General features: G+C 42.5%; 13 non-coding genes across 13 annotated transcripts; all 13 read left to right on the forward strand.

Annotated features, from left to right (window-relative positions):
- The first annotated feature begins 33 nt into the window (after nt 1-33).
- LOC148336356 (5S ribosomal RNA) lies at nt 34-152 on the forward strand. The gene has a single exon (XR_015843776.1). It is a non-coding gene; the product is annotated as a 5S ribosomal RNA (ribosomal RNA).
- A 1,009-nt stretch (nt 153-1,161) lies between these two features.
- On the forward strand, nt 1,162-1,280 carry LOC148336357 (5S ribosomal RNA). Its single transcript, XR_015843429.1, has one exon. It is a non-coding gene; the product is annotated as a 5S ribosomal RNA (ribosomal RNA).
- Nucleotides 1,281-2,289: 1,009 nt separating this feature from the next.
- On the forward strand, nt 2,290-2,408 carry LOC148336358 (5S ribosomal RNA). The gene has a single exon (XR_015843778.1). It is a non-coding gene; the product is annotated as a 5S ribosomal RNA (ribosomal RNA).
- A 1,011-nt stretch (nt 2,409-3,419) lies between these two features.
- Nucleotides 3,420-3,538, forward strand: LOC148336359 (5S ribosomal RNA). Its single transcript, XR_015843779.1, has one exon. It is a non-coding gene; the product is annotated as a 5S ribosomal RNA (ribosomal RNA).
- A 1,013-nt stretch (nt 3,539-4,551) lies between these two features.
- Nucleotides 4,552-4,670, forward strand: LOC148336360 (5S ribosomal RNA). Its single transcript, XR_015843780.1, has one exon. It is a non-coding gene; the product is annotated as a 5S ribosomal RNA (ribosomal RNA).
- A 1,015-nt stretch (nt 4,671-5,685) lies between these two features.
- LOC148336361 (5S ribosomal RNA) lies at nt 5,686-5,804 on the forward strand. Its single transcript, XR_015843781.1, has one exon. It is a non-coding gene; the product is annotated as a 5S ribosomal RNA (ribosomal RNA).
- Nucleotides 5,805-6,817: 1,013 nt separating this feature from the next.
- Nucleotides 6,818-6,936, forward strand: LOC148336362 (5S ribosomal RNA). The gene has a single exon (XR_015843450.1). It is a non-coding gene; the product is annotated as a 5S ribosomal RNA (ribosomal RNA).
- A 1,009-nt stretch (nt 6,937-7,945) lies between these two features.
- Nucleotides 7,946-8,064, forward strand: LOC148336363 (5S ribosomal RNA). Its single transcript, XR_015843782.1, has one exon. It is a non-coding gene; the product is annotated as a 5S ribosomal RNA (ribosomal RNA).
- A 1,009-nt stretch (nt 8,065-9,073) lies between these two features.
- LOC148336364 (5S ribosomal RNA) lies at nt 9,074-9,192 on the forward strand. Its single transcript, XR_015843783.1, has one exon. It is a non-coding gene; the product is annotated as a 5S ribosomal RNA (ribosomal RNA).
- A 1,010-nt stretch (nt 9,193-10,202) lies between these two features.
- On the forward strand, nt 10,203-10,321 carry LOC148336365 (5S ribosomal RNA). Its single transcript, XR_015843455.1, has one exon. It is a non-coding gene; the product is annotated as a 5S ribosomal RNA (ribosomal RNA).
- A 1,009-nt stretch (nt 10,322-11,330) lies between these two features.
- On the forward strand, nt 11,331-11,449 carry LOC148336366 (5S ribosomal RNA). Its single transcript, XR_015843784.1, has one exon. It is a non-coding gene; the product is annotated as a 5S ribosomal RNA (ribosomal RNA).
- Nucleotides 11,450-12,458: 1,009 nt separating this feature from the next.
- On the forward strand, nt 12,459-12,577 carry LOC148336367 (5S ribosomal RNA). Its single transcript, XR_015843785.1, has one exon. It is a non-coding gene; the product is annotated as a 5S ribosomal RNA (ribosomal RNA).
- Nucleotides 12,578-13,592: 1,015 nt separating this feature from the next.
- On the forward strand, nt 13,593-13,711 carry LOC148336368 (5S ribosomal RNA). The gene has a single exon (XR_015843786.1). It is a non-coding gene; the product is annotated as a 5S ribosomal RNA (ribosomal RNA).
- The last annotated feature ends 626 nt before the right edge of the window (nt 13,712-14,337 follow it).

Consider the following 14,337-nt stretch of genomic DNA (forward strand, 5'->3'; position numbering starts at 1 on the left):
TGTATAAAATGCAAAATGTTGGAGGGAATTCTCGCTTACGGCCATACTACCCTGAGAACGCCCGATCTCGTCCGATCTCGGAAGCTAAGCAGGGTCGGGCCTGGTTAGTACTTGGATGGGAGACCGCCTGGGAATACCAGGTGCTGTAAGCTTTTGCACCGCAAAAAATAAATAAATAAAAATAACTTTGACAAATGTAAGCAAGTATGCGAGCTGCTTTTTTATAAATTTCCACATATTCGCCTGACAGGCTGAGAGCACAAAATGCCAACATTCGGCGTCCTCTGCCTTTGGGTGTTGCTACAGTCTCGCCGTGGACGACTCGCAAATGCGTGTGGCAATTTGCAAATGCGTGTCTGGAGACTTGACTGTGGCTCCGGAGCCACACATTGACCAAAAGGGTACCCTCGGAGTCTACAGGTGTAGCAGACATATGACCCGATGCAGTCCGGTTGGGTTGGTGCAGTGAGTGTTTACTAAATAAAAAGTTAATGAATCAATTTTAAAAAATGGTGTTTACTGAATGCAATAAAGGGAAGTATAGTTAATGTGGCAATTAGCAGGTGTGGAGAAGCTTCATTCATTTTTTTTAGCTTCACTGGTTATATCATTGGTTCTTATTTTATTAGTTCCACTTTATTCTTCCATTTATTCCAATTTAATTTAAATAATGTCAAATAAATGGTACATGACCATGGGTGGATAGCAGTGAACGCCCCCCCAAGTTATTGGTGTATATATTGGTGGTACGGGGCTGGTATAATATTAGTGCCCCCATGTGGTCCGAATGTGTAGCTACGGAGCCACACACGTCTCCTGACACGCATTTGCAAATCAGCACACGCATTTGCGAGTCGTCCGCGGCAGGACTGTAGCAAACGTCACCTGTAAGAACACAGCCAATCAAAAGGTCCCGTTTTTACAGGTCGCCCATCTACGGATTTTTGTCCGCATTTAACCATGTGTATGTGCCAACAAATCATTGTACACATTTGCTGATATTTGTCATATATCTGTGACTTCAATCATGCATTGTAGATTGTTGTGACACATTTGTGACTGTGGTTATAGTTTCAGATTCTAGTTACGTATTTTTGGATTGAAGTATTTGCCACAATAAAGACCACATGTATAAAATGCAAAATTTTGGAGGGAATTCTCGCTTACGGCAATACTACCCTGAGAACGCCCGATCTCGTCCGATCTCGGAAGCTAAGCAGGGTCGGGCCTGGTTAGTACTTGGATGGGAGACCGCCTGGGAATACCAGGTGCTGTAAGCTTTTGCACCGCAAAAAATAAATAAATAAAAATAACTTTGACAAATGTAAGCAAGTATGCGAGCTGCTTTTTTATAAATTTCCACATATTCGCCTGACAGGCTGAGAGCACAAAATGCCAACATTCAGCGTCCTCTGCCTTTGGGTGTTGCTACAGTCTCGCCGTGGACGACTCGCAAATGCGTGTGGCAATTTGCAAATGCGTGTCTGGAGACTTGACTGTGGCTCCGGAGCCACACATTGACCAAAAGGGTACCCTCGGAGTCTACAGGTGTAGCAGACATATGACCCGATGCAGTCCGGTTGGGTTGGTGCAGTGAGTGTTTACTAAATAAAAAGTTAATGAATCAATTTTAAAAAATGGTGTTTACTGAATGCAATAAAGGGAAGTATAGTTAATGTGGCAATTAGCAGGTGTGGAGAAGCTTCATTCATTTTTTTTAGCTTCACTGGTTATATCATTGGTTCTTATTTTATTAGTTCCACTTTATTCTTCCATTTATTCCAATTTAATTTAAATAATGTCAAATAAATGGTACATGACCATGGGTGGATAGCAGTGAACGCCCCCCCAAGTTATTGGTGTATATATTGGTGGTACGGGGCTGGTATAATATTAGTGCCCCCATGTGGTCCGAATGTGTAGCTACGGAGCCACACAGGTCTCCTGACACGCATTTGCAAATCAGCACACGCATTTGCGAGTCGTCCGCGGCAGGACTGTAGCAAACGTCACCTGTAAGAACACAGCCAATCAAAAGGTCCCGTTTTTACAGGTCGCCCATCTACGGATTTTTGTCCGCATTTAACCATGTGTATGTGCCAACAAATCATTGTACACATTTGCTGATATTTGTCATATATCTGTGACTTCAATCATGCATTGTAGATTGTTGTGACACATATGTGACTGTGGTTATAGTTTCAGATTCTTGTTACGTATTTTTGGATTGAAGTATTTGCCACAATAAAGACCACATGTATAAAATGCAAAATTTTGGAGGGAATTCTCGCTTACGGCCATACTACCCTGAGAACGCCCGATCTCGTCCGATCTCGGAAGCTAAGCAGGGTCGGGCCTGGTTAGTACTTGGATGGGAGACCGCCTGGGAATACCAGGTGCTGTAAGCTTTTGCACCGCAAAAAATAAATAAATAAAAATAACTTTGACAAATGTAAGCAAGTATGCGAGCTGCTTTTTTATAAATTTCCACATATTCGCCTGACAGGCTGAGAGCACAAAATGCCAACATTCAGCGTCCTCTGCCTTTGGGTGTTGCTACAGTCTCGCCGTGGACGACTCGCAAATGCGTGTGGCAATTTGCAAATGCGTGTCTGGAGACTTGACTGTGGCTCCGGAGCCACACGTTAAGACCAAAAGGGTACCCTCGGAGTCTACAGGTGTAGCAGACATATGACCCGATGCAGTCCGGTTGGGTTGGTGCAGTGAGTGTTTACTAAATAAAAAGTTAATGAATCAATTTTAAAAAATGGTGTTTACTGAATGCAATAAAGGGAAGTATAGTTAATGTGGCAATTAGCAGGTGTGGAGAAGCTTCATTCATTTTTTTTAGCTTCACTGGTTATATCATTGGTTCTTATTTTATTAGTTCCACTTTATTCTTCCATTTATTCCAATTTAATTTAAATAATGTCAAATAAATGGTACATGACCATGGGTGGATAGCAGTGAACGCCCCCCCAAGTTATTGGTGTATATATTGGTGGTACGGGGCTGGTATAATATTAGTGCCCCCATGTAGTCCGAATGTGTAGCTACGGAGCCACACACGTCTCCTGACACGCATTTGCAAATCAGCACACGCATTTGCGAGTCGTCCGCGGCAGGACTGTAGCAAACGTCACCTGTAAGAACACAGCCAATCAAAAGGTCCCGTTTTTACAGGTCGCCCATCTACGGATTTTTGTCCGCATTTAACCATGTGTATGTGCCAACAAATCATTGTACACATTTGCTGATATTTGTCATATATCTGTGACTTCAATCATGCATTGTAGATTGTTGTGACACATTTGTGACTGTGGTTATAGTTTCAGATTCTAGTTACGTATTTTTGGATTGAAGTATTTGCCACAATAAAGACCACATGTATAAAATGCAAAATTTTGGAGGGAATTCTCGCTTACGGCCATACTACCCTGAGAACGCCCGATCTCGTCCGATCTCGGAAGCTAAGCAGGGTCGGGCCTGGTTAGTACTTGGATGGGAGACCGCCTGGGAATACCAGGTGCTGTAAGCTTTTGCACCGCAAAAAATAAATAAATAAAAATAACTTTGACAAATGTAAGCAAGTATGCGAGCTGCTTTTTTATAAATTTCCACATATTCGCCTGACAGGCTGAGAGCACAAAATGCCAACATTCAGCGTCCTCTGCCTTTGGGTGTTGCTACAGTCTCGCCGTGGACGACTCGCAAATGCGTGTGGCAATTTGCAAATGCGTGTCTGGAGACTTGACTGTGGCTCCGGAGCCACACATTGACCAAAAGGGTACCCTCGGAGTCTACAGGTGTAGCAGACATATGACCCGATGCAGTCCGGTTGGGTTGGTGCAGTGAGTGTTTACTAAATAAAAAGTTAATGAATCAATTTAAAAAAATGGTGTTTACTGAATGCAATAAAGGGAAGTATAGTTAATGTCGCAATTAGCAGGTGTGGAGAAGCTTCATTCATTTTTTTTAGCTTCACTGGTTATATCATTGGTTCTTATTTTATTAGTTCCACTTTATTCTTCCATTTATTCCAATTTAATTTAAATAATGTCAAATAAATGGTACATGACCATGGGTGGATAGCAGTGAACGCCCCGGGCCCCAAGTTATTGGTGTATATATTGGTGGTACGGGGCTGGTATAATATTAGTGCCCCCATGTGGTCCGAATGTGTAGCTACGGAGCCACACACGTCTCCTGACACGCATTTGCAAATCAGCACACGCATTTGCGAGTCGTCCGCGGCAGGACTGTAGCAAACGTCACCTGTAAGAACACAGCCAATCAAAAGGTCCCGTTTTTACAGGTCGCCCATCTACGGATTTTTGTCCGCATTTAACCATGTGTATGTGCCAACAAATCATTGTACACATTTGCTGATATTTGTCATATATCTGTGACTTCAATCATGCATTGTAGATTGTTGTGACACATTTGTGACTGTGGTTATAGTTTCAGATTCTAGTTACGTATTTTTGGATTGAAGTATTTGCCACAATAAAGACCACATGTATAAAATGCAAAATTTTGGAGGGAATTCTCGCTTACGGCCATACTACCCTGAGAACGCCCGATCTCGTCCGATCTCGGAAGCTAAGCAGGGTCGGGCCTGGTTAGTACTTGGATGGGAGACCGCCTGGGAATACCAGGTGCTGTAAGCTTTTGCACCGCAAAAAATAAATAAATAAATAAAAATAACTTTGACAAATGTAAGCAAGTATGCGAGCTGCTTTTTTATAAATTTCCACATATTCGCCTGACAGGCTGAGAGCACAAAATGCCAACATTCAGCGTCCTCTGCCTTTGGGTGTTGCTACAGTCTCGCCGTGGACGACTCGCAAATGCGTGTGGCAATTTGCAAATGCGTGTCTGGAGACTTGACTGTGGCTCCGGAGCCACACATTAAGACCAAAAGGGTACCCTCGGAGTCTACAGGTGTAGCAGACATATGACCCGATGCAGTCCGGTTGGGTTGGTGCAGTGAGTGTTTACTAAATAAAAAGTTAATGAATCAATTTTAAAAAATGGTGTTTACTGAATGCAATAAAGGGAAGTATAGTTAATGTCGCAATTAGCAGGTGTGGAGAAGCTTCATTCATTTTTTTTAGCTTCACTGGTTATATCATTGGTTCTTATTTTATTAGTTCCACTTTATTCTTCCATTTATTCCAATTTAATTTAAATAATGTCAAATAAATGGTACATGACCATGGGTGGATAGCAGTGAACGCCCCCCCAAGTTATTGGTGTATATATTGGTGGTACGGGGCTGGTATAATATTAGTGCCCCCATGTGGTCCGAATGTGTAGCTACGGAGCCACACACGTCTCCTGACACGCATTTGCAAATCAGCACACGCATTTGCGAGTCGTCCGCGGCAGGACTGTAGCAAACGTCACCTGTAAGAACACAGCCAATCAAAAGGTCCCGTTTTTACAGGTCGCCCATCTACGGATTTTTGTCCGCATTTAACCATGTGTATGTGCCAACAAATCATTGTACACATTTGCTGATATTTGTCATATATCTGTGACTTCAATCATGCATTGTAGATTGTTGTGACACATTTGTGACTGTGGTTATAGTTTCAGATTCTTGTTACGTATTTTTGGATTGAAGTATTTGCCACAATAAAGACCACATGTATAAAATGCAAAATTTTGGAGGGAATTCTCGCTTACGGCCATACTACCCTGAGAACGCCCGATCTCGTCCGATCTCGGAAGCTAAGCAGGGTCGGGCCTGGTTAGTACTTGGATGGGAGACCGCCTGGGAATACCAGGTGCTGTAAGCTTTTGCACCGCAAAAAATAAATAAATAAAAATAACTTTGACAAATGTAAGCAAGTATGCGAGCTGCTTTTTTATAAATTTCCACATATTCGCCTGACAGGCTGAGAGCACAAAATGCCAACATTCAGCGTCCTCTGCCTTTGGGTGTTGCTACAGTCTCGCCGTGGACGACTCGCAAATGCGTGTGGCAATTTGCAAATGCGTGTCTGGAGACTTGACTGTGGCTCCGGAGCCACACATTGACCAAAAGGGTACCCTCGGAGTCTACAGGTGTAGCAGACATATGACCCGATGCAGTCCGGTTGGGTTGGTGCAGTGAGTGTTTACTAAATAAAAAGTTAATGAATCAATTTTAAAAAATGGTGTTTACTGAATGCAATAAAGGGAAGTATAGTTAATGTGGCAATTAGCAGGTGTGGAGAAGCTTCATTCATTTTTTTTAGCTTCACTGGTTATATCATTGGTTCTTATTTTATTAGTTCCACTTTATTCTTCCATTTATTCCAATTTAATTTAAATAATGTCAAATAAATGGTACATGACCATGGGTGGATAGCAGTGAACGCCCCGGGCCCCAAGTTATTGGTGTATATATTGGTGGTACGGGGCTGGTATAATATTAGTGCCCCCATGTGGTCCGAATGTGTAGCTACGGAGCCACACACGTCTCCTGACACGCATTTGCAAATCAGCACACGCATTTGCGAGTCGTCCGCGGCAGGACTGTAGCAAACGTCACCTGTAAGAACACAGCCAATCAAAAGGTCCCGTTTTTACAGGTCGCCCATCTACGGATTTTTGTCCGCATTTAACCATGTGTATGTGCCAACAAATCATTGTACACATTTGCTGATATTTGTCATATATCTGTGACTTCAATCATGCATTGTAGATTGTTGTGACACATTTGTGACTGTGGTTATAGTTTCAGATTCTAGTTACGTATTTTTGGATTGAAGTATTTGCCACAATAAAGACCACATGTATAAAATGCAAAATTTTGGAGGGAATTCTCGCTTACGGCCATACTACCCTGAGAACGCCCGATCTCGTCCGATCTCGGAAGCTAAGCAGGGTCGGTCCTGGTTAGTACTTGGATGGGAGACCGCCTGGGAATACCAGGTGCTGTAAGCTTTTGCACCGCAAAAAATAAATAAATAAAAATAACTTTGACAAATGTAAGCAAGTATGCGAGCTGCTTTTTTATAAATTTCCACATATTCGCCTGACAGGCTGAGAGCACAAAATGCCAACATTCAGTGTCCTCTGCCTTTGGGTGTTGCTACAGTCTCGCCGTGGACGACTCGCAAATGCGTGTGGCAATTTGCAAATGCGTGTCTGGAGACTTGACTGTGGCTCCGGAGCCACACATTGACCAAAAGGGTACCCTCGGAGTCTACAGGTGTAGCAGACATATGACCCGATGCAGTCCGGTTGGGTTGGTGCAGTGAGTGTTTACTAAATAAAAAGTTAATGAATCAATTTTAAAAAATGGTGTTTACTGAATGCAATAAAGGGAAGTATAGTTAATGTGGCAATTAGCAGGTGTGGAGAAGCTTCATTCATTTTTTTTAGCTTCACTGGTTATATCATTGGTTCTTATTTTATTAGTTCCACTTTATTCTTCCATTTATTCCAATTTAATTTAAATAATGTCAAATAAATGGTACATGACCATGGGTGGATAGCAGTGAACGCCCCCCCAAGTTATTGGTGTATATATTGGTGGTACGGGGCTGGTATAATATTAGTGCCCCCATGTGGTCCGAATGTGTAGCTACGGAGCCACACACGTCTCCTGACACGCATTTGCAAATCAGCACACGCATTTGCGAGTCGTCCGCGGCAGGACTGTAGCAAACGTCACCTGTAAGAACACAGCCAATCAAAAGGTCCCGTTTTTACAGGTCGCCCATCTACGGATTTTTGTCCGCATTTAACCATGTGTATGTGCCAACAAATCATTGTACACATTTGCTGATATTTGTCATATATCTGTGACTTCAATCATGCATTGTAGATTGTTGTGACACATTTGTGACTGTGGTTATAGTTTCAGATTCTTGTTACGTATTTTTGGATTGAAGTATTTGCCACAATAAAGACCACATGTATAAAATGCAAAATGTTGGAGGGAATTCTCGCTTACGGCCATACTACCCTGAGAACGCCCGATCTCGTCCGATCTCGGAAGCTAAGCAGGGTCGGGCCTGGTTAGTACTTGGATGGGAGACCGCCTGGGAATACCAGGTGCTGTAAGCTTTTGCACCGCAAAAAATAAATAAATAAAAATAACTTTGACAAATGTAAGCAAGTATGCGAGCTGCTTTTTTATAAATTTCCACATATTCGCCTGACAGGCTGAGAGCACAAAATGCCAACATTCGGCGTCCTCTGCCTTTGGGTGTTGCTACAGTCTCGCCGTGGACGACTCGCAAATGCGTGTGGCAATTTGCAAATGCGTGTCTGGAGACTTGACTGTGGCTCCGGAGCCACACATTGACCAAAAGGGTACCCTCGGAGTCTACAGGTGTAGCAGACATATGACCCGATGCAGTCCGGTTGGGTTGGTGCAGTGAGTGTTTACTAAATAAAAAGTTAATGAATCAATTTTAAAAAATGGTGTTTACTGAATGCAATAAAGGGAAGTATAGTTAATGTGGCAATTAGCAGGTGTGGAGAAGCTTCATTCATTTTTTTTAGCTTCACTGGTTATATCATTGGTTCTTATTTTATTAGTTCCACTTTATTCTTCCATTTATTCCAATTTAATTTAAATAATGTCAAATAAATGGTACATGACCATGGGTGGATAGCAGTGAACGCCCCCCCAAGTTATTGGTGTATATATTGGTGGTACGGGGCTGGTATAATATTAGTGCCCCCATGTGGTCCGAATGTGTAGCTACGGAGCCACACACGTCTCCTGACACGCATTTGCAAATCAGCACACGCATTTGCGAGTCGTCCGCGGCAGGACTGTAGCAAACGTCACCTGTAAGAACACAGCCAATCAAAAGGTCCCGTTTTTACAGGTCGCCCATCTACGGATTTTTGTCCGCATTTAACCATGTGTATGTGCCAACAAATCATTGTACACATTTGCTGATATTTGTCATATATCTGTGACTTCAATCATGCATTGTAGATTGTTGTGACACATTTGTGACTGTGGTTATAGTTTCAGATTCTAGTTACGTATTTTTGGATTTAAGTATTTGCCACAATAAAGACCACATGTATAAAATGCAAAATTTTGGAGGGAATTCTCGCTTACGGCCATACTACCCTGAGAACGCCCGATCTCGTCCGATCTCGGAAGCTAAGCAGGGTCGGGCCTGGTTAGTACTTGGATGGGAGACCGCCTGGGAATACCAGGTGCTGTAAGCTTTTGCACCGCAAAAAATAAATAAATAAAAATAACTTTGACAAATGTAAGCAAGTATGCGAGCTGCTTTTTTATAAATTTCCACATATTCGCCTGACAGGCTGAGAGCACAAAATGCCAACATTCAGCGTCCTCTGCCTTTGGGTGTTGCTACAGTCTCGCCGTGGACGACTCGCAAATGCGTGTGGCAATTTGCAAATGCGTGTCTGGAGACTTGACTGTGGCTCCGGAGCCACACATTGACCAAAATGGTACCCTCGGAGTCTACAGGTGTAGCAGACATATGACCCGATGCAGTCCGGTTGGGTTGGTGCAGTGAGTGTTTACTAAATAAAAAGTTAATGAATCAATTTTAAAAAATGGTGTTTACTGAATGCAATAAAGGGAAGTATAGTTAATGTCGCAATTAGCAGGTGTGGAGAAGCTTCATTCATTTTTTTTTAGCTTCACTGGTTATATCATTGGTTCTTATTTTATTAGTTCCACTTTATTCTTCCATTTATTCCAATTTAATTTAAATAATGTCAAATAAATGGTACATGACCATGGGTGGATAGCAGTGAACGCCCCCCCAAGTTATTGGTGTATATATTGGTGGTACGGGGCTGGTATAATATTAGTGCCCCCATGTGGTCCGAATGTGTAGCTACGGAGCCACACACGTCTCCTGACACGCATTTGCAAATCAGCACACGCATTTGCGAGTCGTCCGCGGCAGGACTGTAGCAAACGTCACCTGTAAGAACACAGCCAATCAAAAGGTCCCGTTTTTACAGGTCGCCCATCTACGGATTTTTGTCCGCATTTAACCATGTGTATGTGCCAACAAATCATTGTACACATTTGCTGATATTTGTCATATATCTGTGACTTCAATCATGCATTGTAGATTGTTGTGACACATTTGTGACTGTGGTTATAGTTTCAGATTCTAGTTACGTATTTTTGGATTGAAGTATTTGCCACAATAAAGACCACATGTATAAAATGCAAAATTTTGGAGGGAATTCTCGCTTACGGCCATACTACCCTGAGAACGCCCGATCTCGTCCGATCTCGGAAGCTAAGCATGGTCGGGCCTGGTTAGTACTTGGATGGGAGACCGCCTGGGAATACCAGGTGCTGTAAGCTTTTGCACCGCAAAAAATAAATAAATAAAAATAACTTTGACAAATGTAAGCAAGTATGCGAGCTGCTTTTTTATAAATTTCCACATATTCGCCTGACAGGCTGAGAGCACAAAATGCCAACATTCAGCGTCCTCTGCCTTTGGGTGTTGCTACAGTCTCGCCGTGGACGACTCGCAAATGCGTGTGGCAATTTGCAAATGCGTGTCTGGAGACTTGACTGTGGCTCCGGAGCCACACATTGACCAAAAGGGTACCCTCGGAGTCTACAGGTGTAGCAGACATATGACCCGATGCAGTCCGGTTGGGTTGGTGCAGTGAGTGTTTACTAAATAAAAAGTTAATGAATCAATTTTAAAAAATGGTGTTTACTGAATGCAATAAAGGGAAGTATAGTTAATGTCGCAATTAGCAGGTGTGGAGAAGCTTCATTCATTTTTTTTAGCTTCACTGGTTATATCATTGGTTCTTATTTTATTAGTTCCACTTTATTCTTCCATTTATTCCAATTTAATTTAAATAATGTCAAATAAATGGTACATGACCATGGGTGGATAGCAGTGAACGCCCCCCCAAGTTATTGGTGTATATATTGGTGGTACGGGGCTGGTATAATATTAGTGCCCCCATGTGGTCCGAATGTGTAGCTACGGAGCCACACACGTCTCCTGACACGCATTTGCAAATCAGCACACGCATTTGCGAGTCGTCCGCGGCAGGACTGTAGCAAACGTCACCTGTAAGAACACAGCCAATCAAAAGGTCCCGTTTTTACAGGTCGCCCATCTACGGATTTTTGTCCGCATTTAACCATGTGTATGTGCCAACAAATCATTGTACACATTTGCTGATATTTGTCATATATCTGTGACTTCAATCATGCATTGTAGATTGTTGTGACACATTTGTGACTGTGGTTATAGTTTCAGATTCTAGTTACGTATTTTTGGATTGAAGTATTTGCCACAATAAAGACCACATGTATAAAATGCAAAATTTTGGAGGGAATTCTCGCTTACGGCCATACTACCCTGAGAACGCCCGATCTCGTCCGATCTCGGAAGCTAAGCAGGGTCGGGCCTGGTTAGTACTTGGATGGGAGACCGCCTGGGAATACCAGGTGCTGTAAGCTTTTGCACCGCAAAAAATAAATAAATAAAAATAACTTTGACAAATGTAAGCAAGTATGCGAGCTGCTTTTTTATAAATTTCCACATATTCGCCTGACAGGCTGAGAGCACAAAATGCCAACATTCAGCGTCCTCTGCCTTTGGGTGTTGCTACAGTCTCGCCGTGGACGACTCGCAAATGCGTGTGGCAATTTGCAAATGCGTGTCTGGAGACTTGACTGTGGCTCCGGAGCCACACATTGACCAAAAGGGTACCCTCGGAGTCTACAGGTGTAGCAGACATATGACCCGATGCAGTCCGGTTGGGTTGGTGCAGTGAGTGTTTACTAAATAAAAAGTTAATGAATCAATTTTAAAAAATGGTGTTTACTGAATGCAATAAAGGGAAGTATAGTTAATGTCGCAATTAGCAGGTGTGGAGAAGCTTCATTCATTTTTTTTAGCTTCACTGGTTATATCATTGGTTCTTATTTTATTAGTTCCACTTTATTCTTCCATTTATTCCAATTTAATTTAAATAATGTCAAATAAATGGTACATGACCATGGGTGGATAGCAGTGAACGCCCCCCCAAGTTATTGGTGTATATATTGGTGGTACGGGGCTGGTATAATATTAGTGCCCCCATGTGGTCCGAATGTGTAGCTACGGAGCCACACACGTCTCCTGACACGCATTTGCAAATCAGCACACGCATTTGCGAGTCGTCCGCGGCAGGACTGTAGCAAACGTCACCTGTAAGAACACAGCCAATCAAAAGGTCCCGTTTTTACAGGTCGCCCATCTACGGATTTTTGTCCGCATTTAACCATGTGTATGTGCCAACAAATCATTGTACACATTTGCTGATATTTGTCATATATCTGTGACTTCAATCATGCATTGTAGATTGTTGTGACACATTTGTGACTGTGGTTATAGTTTCAGATTCTAGTTACGTATTTTTGGATTGAAGTATTTGCCACAATAAAGACCACATGTATAAAATGCAAAATTTTGGAGGGAATTCTCGCTTACGGCCATACTACCCTGAGAACGCCCGATCTCGTCCGATCTCGGAAGCTAAGCAGGGTCGGGCCTGGTTAGTACTTGGATGGGAGACCGCCTGGGAATACCAGGTGCTGTAAGCTTTTGCACCGCAAAAAATAAATAAATAAATAAAAATAACTTTGACAAATGTAAGCAAGTATGCGAGCTGCTTTTTTATAAATTTCCACATATTCGCCTGACAGGCTGAGAGCACAAAATGCCAACATTCAGCGTCCTCTGCCTTTGGGTGTTGCTACAGTCTCGCCGTGGACGACTCGCAAATGCGTGTGGCAATTTGCAAATGCGTGTCTGGAGACTTGACTGTGGCTCCGGAGCCACACATTAAGACCAAAAGGGTACCCTCGGAGTCTACAGGTGTAGCAGACATATGACCCGATGCAGTCCGGTTGGGTTGGTGCAGTGAGTGTTTACTAAATAAAAAGTTAATGAATCAATTTTAAAAAATGGTGTTTACTGAATGCAATAAAGGGAAGTATAGTTAATGTCGCAATTAGCAGGTGTGGAGAAGCTTCATTCATTTTTTTTAGCTTCACTGGTTATATCATTGGTTCTTATTTTATTAGTTCCACTTTATTCTTCCATTTATTCCAATTTAATTTAAATAATGTCAAATAAATGGTACATGACCATGGGTGGATAGCAGTGAACGCCCCCCCAAGTTATTGGTGTATATATTGGTGGTACGGGGCTGGTATAATATTAGTGCCCCCATGTGGTCCGAATGTGTAGCTACGGAGCCACACACGTCTCCTGACACGCATTTGCAAATCAGCACACGCATTTGCGAGTCGTCCGCGGCAGGACTGTAGCAAACGTCACCTGTAAGAACACAGCCAATCAAAAGGTCCCGTTTTTACAGGTCGCCCATCTACGGATTTTTGTCCGCATTTAACCATGTGTATGTGCCAACAAATCATTGTACACATTTGCTGATATTTGTCATATATCTGTGACTTCAATCATGCATTGTAGATTGTTGTGACACATTTGTGACTGTGGTTATAGTTTCAGATTCTTGTTACGTATTTTTGGATTGAAGTATTTGCCACAATAAAGACCACATGTATAAAATGCAAAATTTTGGAGGGAATTCTCGCTTACGGCCATACTACCCTGAGAACGCCCGATCTCGTCCGATCTCGGAAGCTAAGCAGGGTCGGGCCTGGTTAGTACTTGGATGGGAGACCGCCTGGGAATACCAGGTGCTGTAAGCTTTTGCACCGCAAAAAATAAATAAATAAAAATAACTTTGACAAATGTAAGCAAGTATGCGAGCTGCTTTTTTATAAATTTCCACATATTCGCCTGACAGGCTGAGAGCACAAAATGCCAACATTCAGCGTCCTCTGCCTTTGGGTGTTGCTACAGTCTCGCCGTGGACGACTCGCAAATGCGTGTGGCAATTTGCAAATGCGTGTCTGGAGACTTGACTGTGGCTCCGGAGCCACACATTGACCAAAAGGGTACCCTCGGAGTCTACAGGTGTAGCAGACATATGACCCGATGCAGTCCGGTTGGGTTGGTGCAGTGAGTGTTTACTAAATAAAAAGTTAATGAATCAATTTTAAAAAATGGTGTTTACTGAATGCAATAAAGGGAAGTATAGTTAATGTGGCAATTAGCAGGTGTGGAGAAGCTTCATTCATTTTTTTTAGCTTCACTGGTTATATCATTGGTTCTTATTTTATTAGTTCCACTTTATTCTTCCATTTATTCCAATTTAATTTAAATAATGTCAAATAAATGGTACATGACCATGGGTGGATAGCAGTGAACGCCCCCCCAAGTTATTGGTGTATATATTGGTGGTACGGGGCTGGTATAATATTAGTGCCCCCAT

The sequence above is a fragment of the Idiotropiscis lumnitzeri genome, chromosome 5 (assembly GCF_059441095.1).
Source record: "Idiotropiscis lumnitzeri isolate Australia: NSW breed Sydney's pygmy pipehorse chromosome 5, RoL_Ilum_1.0, whole genome shotgun sequence".
In the NCBI taxonomy this organism is placed as follows: Eukaryota; Metazoa; Chordata; class Actinopteri; order Syngnathiformes; family Syngnathidae; genus Idiotropiscis; species Idiotropiscis lumnitzeri.